At 46.9% G+C, this 11703-nt stretch overlaps 1 protein-coding gene across 4 annotated transcripts in view; it reads right to left on the bottom strand.

The window, feature by feature from the left end:
- CUNH2orf42 (chromosome unknown C2orf42 homolog) overlaps positions 1-5236 on the bottom strand; it is a 53680-nt gene extending 48444 nt beyond the window's left edge. The window contains exons 1-2 of one of the 4 annotated variants that reach the window (XM_017853782.1): positions 5128-5211; positions 4898-4922 (exon numbers count right to left, since the gene is read on the bottom strand). The gene's annotated coding sequence lies outside the window, so the exon portion shown is untranslated. Of the gene's footprint in view, positions 1-4749 lie in introns of all 4 variants that reach the window. The other 3 variants (XM_017853779.1, XM_017853781.1, XM_017853780.1) reach the window with 3 other exon arrangements.
- Between the last annotated feature and the right edge of the window lie 6467 nt (positions 5237-11703).

Below are 11703 nucleotides of genomic sequence, written 5' to 3'. Positions count from 1 at the left end.
CCTGACCTCGTGATCCGCCCGTCTCGGCCTCCCAAAGTGCTAGGATTACAGGCTTGAGCCACCGCGCCCGGCCTATTCTTCTTAAAAAATGTTTTAGGCTGGGCGCAGTGGCCCATGCCTGTAATCCCACAACTTTGGGAGGCTGAGGCGGGTGGAACACCTGAGGTCAGGAGTTCAAGACTAGCCTGGCCAACATGGTAAAACCCCGTGTCTACTAATAATACAAAAAAAAAAAAAAAAAATTATCTGGGTGTGGTGGTGCACGTCTGTAATCTCAGCTACTCCAGAGGCTGAGGCAGGGGAATTGCCTGAACCTGGGAGGCAGAGGTTGCAGTGAGCTGAGATCATGCTGTTGCACTCCAGCGCGGGCGACAAGAGTGAAACTCCGTCTCACAAAAAAAGTTTTAAAAAGAAGACTAGGCACAGTGGCTCACACCTGTAATTGCCAGCACTTTGGGAGGCCGAGGCAGGAGGGATACTTGAGGCCAGGAATTCGAGACCAGCCTAGCCAACATGATGAAACCCTGTGTCTACTAAAAATAAAAATTAGGCAGGCATGGTGGCACTTGTCTATAACCCTAGCTACTCAGGGGGCTGAGGCATGAGAATTGCTTGAATGCAGGAGGCAGAGGTTGCAGTGAGCCAAGATTGCACCACTGCACTCCAGCCTGGGCAACAGAGTGAGACTTTGTCTCACACACACACACACATACACAAATTTAAAGAAAATAAGTGCTTTGTGAAATAAGATGCATAGCACGGTTTCTCCACCTTGGCACTGCTGACATTTAGGGCTGGATAATTCTTTGTTGTGGGGGCTATCCTATGCATTGTAGAATGTTTAACAGTATCCCTGGTTTCTACCCACTAGATCCCAGTAGCAAGTCCCATCCCTAATTGTAAAAAAAAAAAAAGAAAAAAGAAAAAGTCTCCAGATAATGCCAAATGTCCTCTGGAGGCAAAACTGCCCCAGTTAAAAGCCACTGATGTAGAGTCATTAGCCTGTTCACACAGCATTCCTTCCCAGCTCAATGAACTTCTTTAGTAGGTAGTCTCATTCAGTCCCACAGGGATTCTTAGAATATTGTTCCAAAGTCAAAACACGAAGGATCAGTTTGCTCTTAACCATGAATTATCTCTGTGACCAAGTCCTTTAACTTCTGAGCTTCAGGATTTTTTCATTTGCAAAATGACAACATGACATATGTATATATGTGTCTGTGTGTATATATACATGTATATATGTATACATATATACATGTATATATACACACATATATATACAATTTATAATATATGAAAGAGCTTAGAAAAAATTAATTTAAAAATTATGTTGCTAATGATGATTTAACATATCATCAAAGTGGAAAAAAACCTGTCATTAAGGGAGGAGGTGGTGTGCCAGCTGTTGGTGCTATAGCTTTAGCATAGGAATAGCTGTAGCATCAACATAGGAATTCCACTCTTTTATCTTTTACTTTTTTTCGCTCTTTTTGCCCAGGCTGGAGTGCAATGAAGCGATCTCAGCTCACTGCAACCTCCGCCTCCCGGGTTCAAGCGATTCTCCTGCCTCAGCCTCCCGAGTAGCTGGGATTACAGGCACCTGCCACCATGCCCAGCTAACTTTTTTGTATTTTTAGTAGCGACAGGGTTTCACCATGTTGTCCAGGCTGGTGTCAAACTCCTGATCTCAAGTGATCCGCCTGCCTCAGCCTCTCAAAGTGCTGGGATTACAGGAGTGAGCCACCGTACCGTGTCTTTTCTTTTACTTTTTGATTATGCCCTTCAGAGGGCGATTTGTGAGTATCTTTAACATTATATATGCATATTTCTTTCTTAAAAATGCTTTCAATTTTGGAATAATTTTAGAAGATTTATTTCAACACATTTATTATATTTTAGCTTTTTTAAAAAATTGAGACAGAGTCTCACTTTGTCACCCAGGCTGGAGTACAGTGGCATGATCTCGGCTCACTGCAACCTCCGCCTCCCGGGTTCAAGCAATTCTCCTGCCTCAGCCTCCCGATTAGCTGAGACTACAGGCGTGTACCAACACACCTGGCTAATTTTTGTATTTTTAGTAGAGACGGGGTTTCACCATGTTGGCCAGGCTGGTCTCGAACTCCTGACCTCAGATGATCCACCTGCCCTGGCCTCCCAAAGCTCTGGGATTACAGGCATGAGCCACCGTGCCCAGCTAAATTTTAGCTTTTATAGGAAAGCTAAAGATAGTACAGAGACTTCCTACCTACCCTTCACACAGATTCCCCAAATGTTAACATCTCACATAACTGTGGGGCATTTCTCAAAAATAAGGTCTTAACATTGGTACAACACTATTAACTCTACTACAGGCTTTATTCAGATTTTACCAGTTGTCCACTAATGCTCCTTTTTATTTTATTTATTTTTCAAAAGAGTCTTGCTCTGTCGCCCAGGCTGGAGTGCAGTGGCGTGATCTTGGCTCACTGCAACCTCCGCCTCCCAGGTTCAAGCAGTTCTCCTGCCTCAGCCTCCTAAGAAGCTGGGATTACAGGCATCCACCACCAAGCCTGGTTAATTTTTTTGTATTTTCAGTTAAGACAGGGTTTCGCCATGTTGGCCAGGCTGGTCTTGAACTCCTGACCTCAAGTGATTTGCCTGTCTTGGCCTCCCGAAGTGCTGGGATTACAGGCATGAGCCACCACGCCCGGCCTCAATCTCCCTTTTAAAAAAGAATAAACCTTTTAGAATAATTTTAGATCTTCAGAAAAGTGGCAGATAGAACACAGTTCCCAAACACCCCTCACCCAATTTCCCGATGTTAACATCATATATTAACATGGGACATTTGTCAAAACCAAGGGACCAACATTGCCACATTATTATTAACTAAACTCTAGACTTTGTCCCTTTTTTCTGTTTCTGGATCCAATCCAAGATACTGCATTGCATTTAGTCATCATGTCTCCTTAGTCTCCTCGAGTCCATGAGTTTGTCTTTCTTTTTCCTAATCTTGATAGTTTTGAAGAGTCCAATATTTTATAAAATGTCCCTCAATTTGGGCTTGTCTGATATCTTCCTTGCATATTTGGAATCAGTATATTTTGATCTGATATTCTGACCCAGCAATTACACTAAGAATTTATTTTACAGACTCCCACATGTGTGAAATGAGGGAAATTATAAGGCAACTCAATGAAGCATCTTTGTAACAGCAAAATATAAGAAACAACCTGATGTCCCTCAAGAAGATACTGGTGTAATTAATTATGGTAGGCCGGGCGCGGTGGCTCAAGCCTGTAATCCCAGCACTTTGGGAGGCCGAGACGGGCGGATCACAAGGTCAGGAGATCGAGACCATCCTGGCTAACACGGTGAAACCCCATCTCTACTAAAAAATACAAAAAACTACCCGGGCGAGGTGGCGGGCGCCTGTAGTCCCAGCTACCCGGGAGGCTGAGGCAGGAGAATGGCGTGAACCCGGGAGACGAAGCTTGCAGGGAACCAGGACCCGGCCACTGCACTCCAGCCCGGGCGACAGAGCGAGACTCCGTCTCAAAAAAAAAAAAAAAAAAAAATTAATTATGGCATACCTATATAATGGAATACTTTCCAGAAAATAAAATATTTTTACAGCTATTTAAAAAAAAATGACATGGCCTAGCACAGTGGCTCACGTCTGTAATCCCAGCACTTAGGGAGCCGAGGCGGGCAGATCACCCGAGGTCGGGAGTTCCCGACCAGCCTGACCAACATGGATAAACCCTGTCTCTACTAAAAATACAATATGAGCCGGACGTGGTGGAGGGCGCCTGTAATCCCAGCTACTCCGGAGGCTGAGGCAGGAGGATCGCTTGAACCCGGGAGGCAGACGTTGTGGTGAGCCAAGATTGTGCCATTGCACTTTAGCCGGGCAACAGAGAGAAACTCCATCTCAAAAAAAAAAAAAAAAATGGCCTGAGTAGCTGGATGTAGTGGCTCACGCCTGTAATCCCAGCACTTTGGGAGGCTGAAGCAGGAGGGTCACTGAGCTCAGGAGTTCAAGACCAGCCTGGGCAACATAGTGAGACCCTGTCTCTTAAAAAAAAAAAAAGATACAGTGTGGAGTGAAAAGTGCAGCACTTTGTAATATGCTATTCTTGGTTTTACTCTTCCTTTTAAAAGAAAAAAAAAAACGACCAGAGACACACGTATGTAGTTATCTATACACACACATACAACGTCTGTTGCCTCAGAAGAAACGACATGGGATTTGGGAAATAGAAGTTAGGAGGGAGACTTACATTTCACTGTTTGGCAGTATTTGAATTTTAAAACATGTACTAGTATTACTTCCTAGAGACTCTATATCGAAAGCATATACTAATAATTAACACAACTTGTAAAGAACTTGTATTTGAAACCTGAAAGATCTCCTGGGTAGTCTCTTCTCGGCAAGTTTACAAATCAGCCTCCTTGGCGGGAGTGTCAAGGGACTGGTGTTGGAAGCATTAACCCGCGGTGGGTTTCCATCCAACCACTACCCAGACCTAAATGTTTGGTGGATGCTGTTTCATGCTTGTGAAGCACAGTTGGGGAAGAGAACGAATGATCATCACGGATAAATAATAAAACTAGCTGAGTACACTGCGTGTTAAACCCTTTCTATGCATTTACTCGTGTACTGCCCACACGACCCTGTGAGGTAGATACTATGCTACCCATCTTAGAGATGAGGAAACTGTTACTCAGATTTGATAGAAGTGTCACAGCCAGCAGATAACTCACAAACGTGGGTTTGTAGTCTGCTGGATGGCTTGCCAAACCACAACTGGGAGGCTGGGGCACATCAGCCCTGAACGGCCTCGGAACAGCGGAGGAAGGCCGTCGGGGCCCTGCAGTCACGGAGCGGCCGCCCGACCTCCTAGACTCTCACCTCACGGCCGGCTTCCGGGATGGGCCTGCAGCGACACACACACATATCCCCTGGGACCTGCTTCCCGGCATCCTCCCCGCGCGAGCGCTCACTTCCGGTCGCAAGTAGGCCCAGGCAGAAGCATCACCTCGCCGGCACCTGCTCCTTGGACTTGCTCTCCGCTGGGAACCCCAGCTCTACACCCCTGCCCCACCGCAGTCCCTGTCCTCGCTCCAACACGACCCCCTTACCTGTCCTGCGCCCCCCCCACGAGTCCCGGGGCACTTCGCTGACGACCGCCCTCACCGCTTCTCTTTTCGCCTGCCGCGGCCTTTTACAAACGGGGCGAAATTGTTCGCTGTAACGACAATCGTTATTGGTCACAGCCGCCCACGAGCGGCAAGTAGCCGCCCATCTGAGTTCGCGTTGTCTTATGGGAGTTGTAGTTTTCTCCTTCAGAGACCGCTGAGACTCTAGGGGAATGCGGTGGTAGAACCTACGCCGACCTAGCGGCTGTAAAACTCGGGATCTGCCTTGGGGCTCGAGTGATTCTGGCAGATCTTACTGCTGACACAGTTCCAATGCTGGTCTTGACTTTCTGGCCTGAGAGAGTACTATTTCTGAATACTGGTCATGGATGCAAAAATGGCCTGAGTTGCCGGACATGGTGGCTCACGCCTGTAATCCCAGCACTTTGGGAGGCCTGGGAGACAGAGCAGGATTCTGTCTCAAAGAGAGAGAGAGAAAAAAAAGTAAATTGTCATCAGTACTTTAGTTTAGTGGGCAGGACAGGTTTTAAATAAACAACTACATGTATAATTAAATAGAATTAAAAATTATGACAAATACTATAAAGGAGAAGTATAAGATGGAGTGAGAAGTTAGTGATTTAGATTGTGGGGTGAAGAAAGGAAGGCCTCTTAAAGGAAGTGACTTAAGTGGAGACTTGAAAGCACAAAATAGGGAAAAACTGTTCTTGTGCAAGACCCTGAGAAGGGAGTCTCTCAGCTCCCAATTCACTTTTTTTGTGAAACATTTTTCCTTTGTTGGCTCAGTGTTAGGCTTTGTCAATAGAGGGCACTTGGGGAACAATGCAGTGATAGTGGAAGGAAGGCACTTGCTTCATGGGCTCTGGTTCTCTTCTCATACTCAGTGTGGGAGCCAATAGATCAGTGTACAGAAGCCCTAGCAGTGCTCACCTCAGTGGTCCCCAGGACCTGCCCCAGCTGCCCCTCATGTGTCCCACCTGCAGCTGCCTCCAAGGCAGCTTTGGCTGCACCATCCCACAACTGTCTCTAGAATCGACAGAAAAAATACACAGGACACTCCATTACATTTGAATTTGAGCTAAACAATTTTTAAATTTAATTTAATTTTCTTTTAGTATAAGTGTGTCCCATGCAACATTTGGCATTGTATTTTTTATTTTTTGAGACAGGGTCTTGCTCTGTTGCCCAGGCTGGAGTGCAGTGGCATGATCATGGCTCACTGCAGCCTCAACTCCCTGGAGTCAAATCATCTTCCTACCTCAGCCTCCCAAGTAGCTGGGACTACAGGTGCATGCCACCATGCTTGGCTAATTTATTTATTTTAATTTTTTATGTTGTAGAGATGGAGTCTCACTATGTTGCTCAGGTTGGTCTCTCGAACTCCTAGGTTCAAGCGATCCTACCACCTTGGCCTCCCAGCATGCTGAGATTATAGGTGTGAGCCACCACATCCAGCCAAACCAAACTCTAAAAGACCCTAGAGTCACTAGGGTGAGGCAGGATTTGGTGAGGCAGGATTGCTTGAACCCAGGAGTTTGAAACCAGCTTGGGCCTAACTGATGAGTGATAGCCAGGAAGAATCCAAAATATTACCCTCCTAAGTATTTAGTTTATGTTTGCAATGTAACTAAAGACTTTGCCTTAAATGGTAGTTAACCTACCTGTATTTGAAAACCTCTTCAAAGACCACTTATTTACTCTGGAATTCAGAAAGATGCAAAGTCCCTACTTTTTAACCCTTGTATTATTTGTATTGCAACAAATCAGGTGAGAAAGCACTGAAGCCATAGAAATCAGAACTTCTTTCGGTAATTTTCTTTTTTTTTTTTTTTTTTTGAGACGGAGTCTCGCTCTGTGGCCCAGGCTGGAGTGCAGTGGCTGGATCTCAGCTCACTGCAAGCTCCGCCTCCCGGGTTCATGCCATTCTCCTGCCTCAGCCTCCCGAGTAGCTGGGACTACAGGCGCCCACCACCTCACCCGGCTAGTTTTTTGTATTTTTTAGTAGAGACGGGGTTTCACCATGTTAGCCAGGATGGTCTCGATCTCCTGACCTTGTGATCCGCCCGCCTCGGCCTCCCAAAGTGCTGGGATTACAGGCTTGAGCCACCGCACCCGGCCTTCTTTTGGTAATTTTCAAAGGCATCTTGAGATTAATGGAAGTACTTACTTAAGGGCACTTGACTACTTTTTGAGAAACCTATCTAAAGATGTTTCATCTTTTTCAAGTAGCAGTTTCCTGCAAGCACAGGAAGGAAAGCTGTGGACTACTGTGTTCCTTCCAAAGCAAAGTCCATTTCTTGAGCTGCCATCATCAGTACTAGAAGCTTCTATTTGTTATGCAAAATTTATATGCCATTTATTTCTGTATTTTCATCTTTTGATCCCTTACCAAATTGTCTCATATAAAAAACAACTTGGCTGGGGGCGGTGGCTCACACCTGTAATCCCAGCATGTTGGGTGAGGCAGGATTGCTTGAACCCAGGAGTTTGAAACCAGCTTGGGCCTTTTTTAGAGACCCTGTCTCAAAATAAAATAAAATAAAATAAACAACAACAACAACAAAACTCAGACCAAAACCGAGCATAAGATAGAATGCACAAAATCAAATTTTCTTTTTTTCTCAACTTTTATTTTAGATTGGGAGTACATATGCAGCTTTGTTACCTGGTATATTGCACATTGCTGAGGTTTGGGGTATGAATGATTCCATCATCCAGGTACTGAGCATAGTACCTAATGGTTAGTCTCTCAAACTTCCCCCAGTAGTTCCCAGTTTCTATTGTTGCCGTCATTATTTCCATGAGTACCCAATGTTTCGCTCCCACTTATAAGTGAGAACATGGAGTGTTTGGTTTTCTGTTTCTACATTAATTCACTTCAGATAGTGACCTCCAGCTTCATCCATGTTGCTGCAAAGGACATGATTTCATTCTTTTTTATGGCTGCATAGTATTCCATGGTATATATATGCAAGGAAAATGGCTGCAGGGCAGTCAAGAGTAGGCTTAGGTAAACATCTGGTGCAGCATGACACAGCGGGATTGGAGTGCAGGTGCACAATCCTGTGCATTATATAATCACAGTTATGTAACCATGTTATAAGTGAGCTCATCACCTGGCTCTGAGGTGCATAAATGTATCATTGACACTGTGAGAGGGGGCACATAATAAAGCCATGTCCCACCTGCCTCCAGACCCCCAAGTGTTCTTTCAACTACTTGCCACCCATCCACCAACTCCCCTCGGACCCCAGCTCGGGTTGGACCCTGACAATTGGCGTAACTGGCAGGATACTGAAGTGAGTGAGTTCTCAGCACCTGATGATCCCTGGTTGGCCATGTGGCTCCAACATGGGTTGTGGTACCTAGTGGCAGCTGTGTTGCTCAGATGGGCCCTGGTAGAAACAGGGGTGGAGGTGGACATGTCCCCCGTGAGCATGGAGAAGGCGCTGAAGCACCTGGAAGCATACAGCACCAAGGAGCGTGCCTTTGCTAGCAGAGTCGGATGGGCATTTTTGACTATGCTGTGGAAAGTGCATGCCCAGTCCCCGCGGGATGCAGCACAGGTAAGGAACCTCCAGGTGCTAGCTGAGTGCCTGGAGGCCCAGATACACAGCTTGGAACGAGAATTGGGAACTGCCATAAGTGCAGGCTTGAGCCTGCCTTCCTGGCCAGAAACTCCCATTCGATCTGATACCCAGGAGGAAGAACCCCTGCTGCAGGCTCACCCTGTTGTCTGCCAGAAAATAGAGCATGAACAGCCACTTGGGCCCCAAGGGCAGGCCCAGGGACCCCCTACTGTGGTGGAGCACACTTCATATAGTGCCTACACCCCCACTGAGTTGCGGGAGTTAGGCAAGTAGCAGGAGCCCCTATCTGCCTGGATGCTCCACCTCTGGGACAAAGGAGCTGACAGTATTTCCGGTTCCACTGCTGAGATGGAAAAGTTGGCTTCTGTCACAGCTCACCCCTCCCTCTGTCAGTGGTTGCAGGTGAGCAGGCAGTTGGCACAAGGGAAAGGTGACCGCATCCTGATTGAATGGCTGATGGCAGCCATATGGACAGGGTGGAACGATGCCAGAGAAATATCAAAAACTGTGAGTAAATGGCAACCACATGCAGAGCTGGTGGAGGTAATTCGGAAGATGGGTATGTGGCAGGCTATGTTTGATTTGAATACCCAAGGGCCAGATGATGAACGCTTTACCTCCCACATGAGGGACCTTGTGTTGGGCTCTGCATCCTTGAGTGGTTTTAGCTCTCTGGCTGTTGTCCTTCTCTGTACATGGGGCATAAGGTGACCACCATACCTAAGGTGATACTGCCATGGCAGCCCTTGGGGAAGCAGAAAGCCAGCAGTGTGAGCAGGGAGTCTGTGCCATAAAGAAGGGGAAGGTATCCCTCCCATAGGGAGCCACCCGACAGGACAAAAAGGGGCCCCAGCGGGTGACCCCCATGCAGATGTGAATTGATCTGTTATTGGCTGGGGTTGCCTGAGACAAAATTGACAGGCAACCCAATGAGGTGCTGTTAACTTTGTGGAAGCAATTGTCCCTGGAGCAGCAATTCCAGAAAATGCCCAAGGCGGGCAGGATGATGCTGCTCAACCCAGTCCTGCCGGACACTCCAGCTCAAAGATTACTTGCAGATGGATGGAGGAATAAAGCCTTTTGTGTTTGATTAGGGAACTGGCCAAGGTGCCCGGCTTGGCAGGACACCAGAGATTGGAGGCCACATGTGGAATTGGCAATCCACTGGTACTCCACCAATGTACGGAAGGTGTTGGTGCTGGTAGATACTGGCACAAATTGTAGCCTCATCTTTGGGAACCGGGATAAGTGTTTAGGCAAGGCTGCATACGTAGGTGGTTACGGAGGCCAGTCAGTGAAAGTAAAACCTGTATCTTTGCACCTCGGCATTGGCTGCTTGGCTCCCCGTTTATACACTGTGTATATGTCTCCCATACTGGAATACACTCTGGGGATGGATATTTTGCACGGTCTTAACTTACACACCACAGCCGGAGAATTCAGACTCCGAGTACATGTAGGAAAGCCGGTACTATTGGGACATACACATCACCTGCCCAGGTTCTGCCACAACCCCGATGGGTTACCTCCACTTATCAATACTGCTTGCCAGGAGGGCATACGGAGATAACCGAGACTATTAAGAAGCTAGAGGAGGGCCAGTTGTGGTGGTTCATGCCTGTAATCCCAGCACTTTGGGAGGCCAAGGTGGGCGAATCACGAGGTCAGGAGATTGAGACCATCCTGGCTAGCACGGTGCAACCCCGTCTCTACTAAAAATACAAAAAATTAGCTGGGCGTGGTGGCGGGCGCCTACAGTCCCAGTTACTCGGGAGCCTGAGGCAGGAGAATAGCGTGAACCCAGGAGGCAGAGCTTGTAGTGAGCCGAGATCGCGCCACTGCACTCCAGCCTGGGCGACAGAGCCAGACTCCGTCTCAAAAAAAAAAAAAAAAAAAAGCTAGAGGAGGTGCAGATAGTGCATGGCACCCACAGCCCCTACAATTCTCTGGTATGGCCAGTCAGAAGGCCTGTTGGGACTTGGCAGATGACAGTGGACTATCGAGAACTAAATAAAGTAACAACCCCTTTACATGCAGCTGTCCCGTCAATCACGGATTTGACAGACCACTTGACAATGGAATTGGGACAATACCATTATGCAGTGGACTTGGCTAATGCATTCTTTTCAAATGATATTGCTCCAGAGAGCCAGGAACAGTTTGGTTTCACATGGGAAGGGCGACAATGGACTTTCAGTGTTGCCACAGGGCTATGTGCGTAGTTCTACCATGTCATGGTCTCGTTGCTATGGATTTAGCCGCCTGGAAATGTCCAAAGGGGATCCGCCTACTCCATTACATTGATATTATGTTAACCTCTGATTCTCTTGCAGATTTAGAAGCGGTGGTGCCCCTCTTGCAACATTTGGCAGCATGAGGTTGGGCTGTCAATGAATCCAAGGTCCAAGGACCTGGACTGTCTGCCAAATTCTTGGGAGTTATCTGGTCGGGTAAGACAAAAGCCATACCAGAGGTCGTCATAGACAAAATTCAGGCATATCCCAGCCCACTATGGTGAGGCAGCTGCAGACCTTTGTGGGCCTCCTGGGGTATTGGCGGGCGTTCATGCCCCATTTAGCTCAAATGACAAAACCGTTGTACTGGTCGATGTAAATGGGGGCTACCTGGGATTGGGATGATAAGGTTAAGACAGCCCTTCTGGCAGCCATGGGGGGTATTCAATGAGAACAGACCCTACAAATGATTGACTAGGGGTGCCATTTAAACTCTTCCTGCCTTGGCCTTCTAAAGTGTGGGAGTTACAGGCCTGAGCCACTGCACCTGGCTGATGTTGAGAATCTAAGGCTAATATTAATTTCAATCCTTTTCCGTTTGGTAACTTTTAGAATATTGTCTGGTGTCCTAAAATTTCATGGTGGTATAACTTCGTATGGGTTTTTTATTACTGTGCTAACTCAGTAATAGCCATTTTCCAGTCTTGAAGCTCATCATTTTCATATATATATAT

Source organism: Rhinopithecus bieti, unplaced genomic scaffold (genome assembly GCF_001698545.2).
Source record: "Rhinopithecus bieti isolate Rb0 unplaced genomic scaffold, ASM169854v2 scaffold_36315, whole genome shotgun sequence".
Classification (NCBI taxonomy): Eukaryota; Metazoa; Chordata; class Mammalia; order Primates; family Cercopithecidae; genus Rhinopithecus; species Rhinopithecus bieti.
Note: the sequence above shows the minus strand (reverse complement) of the source record. Positions and strands in the feature narration are given on the sequence as shown.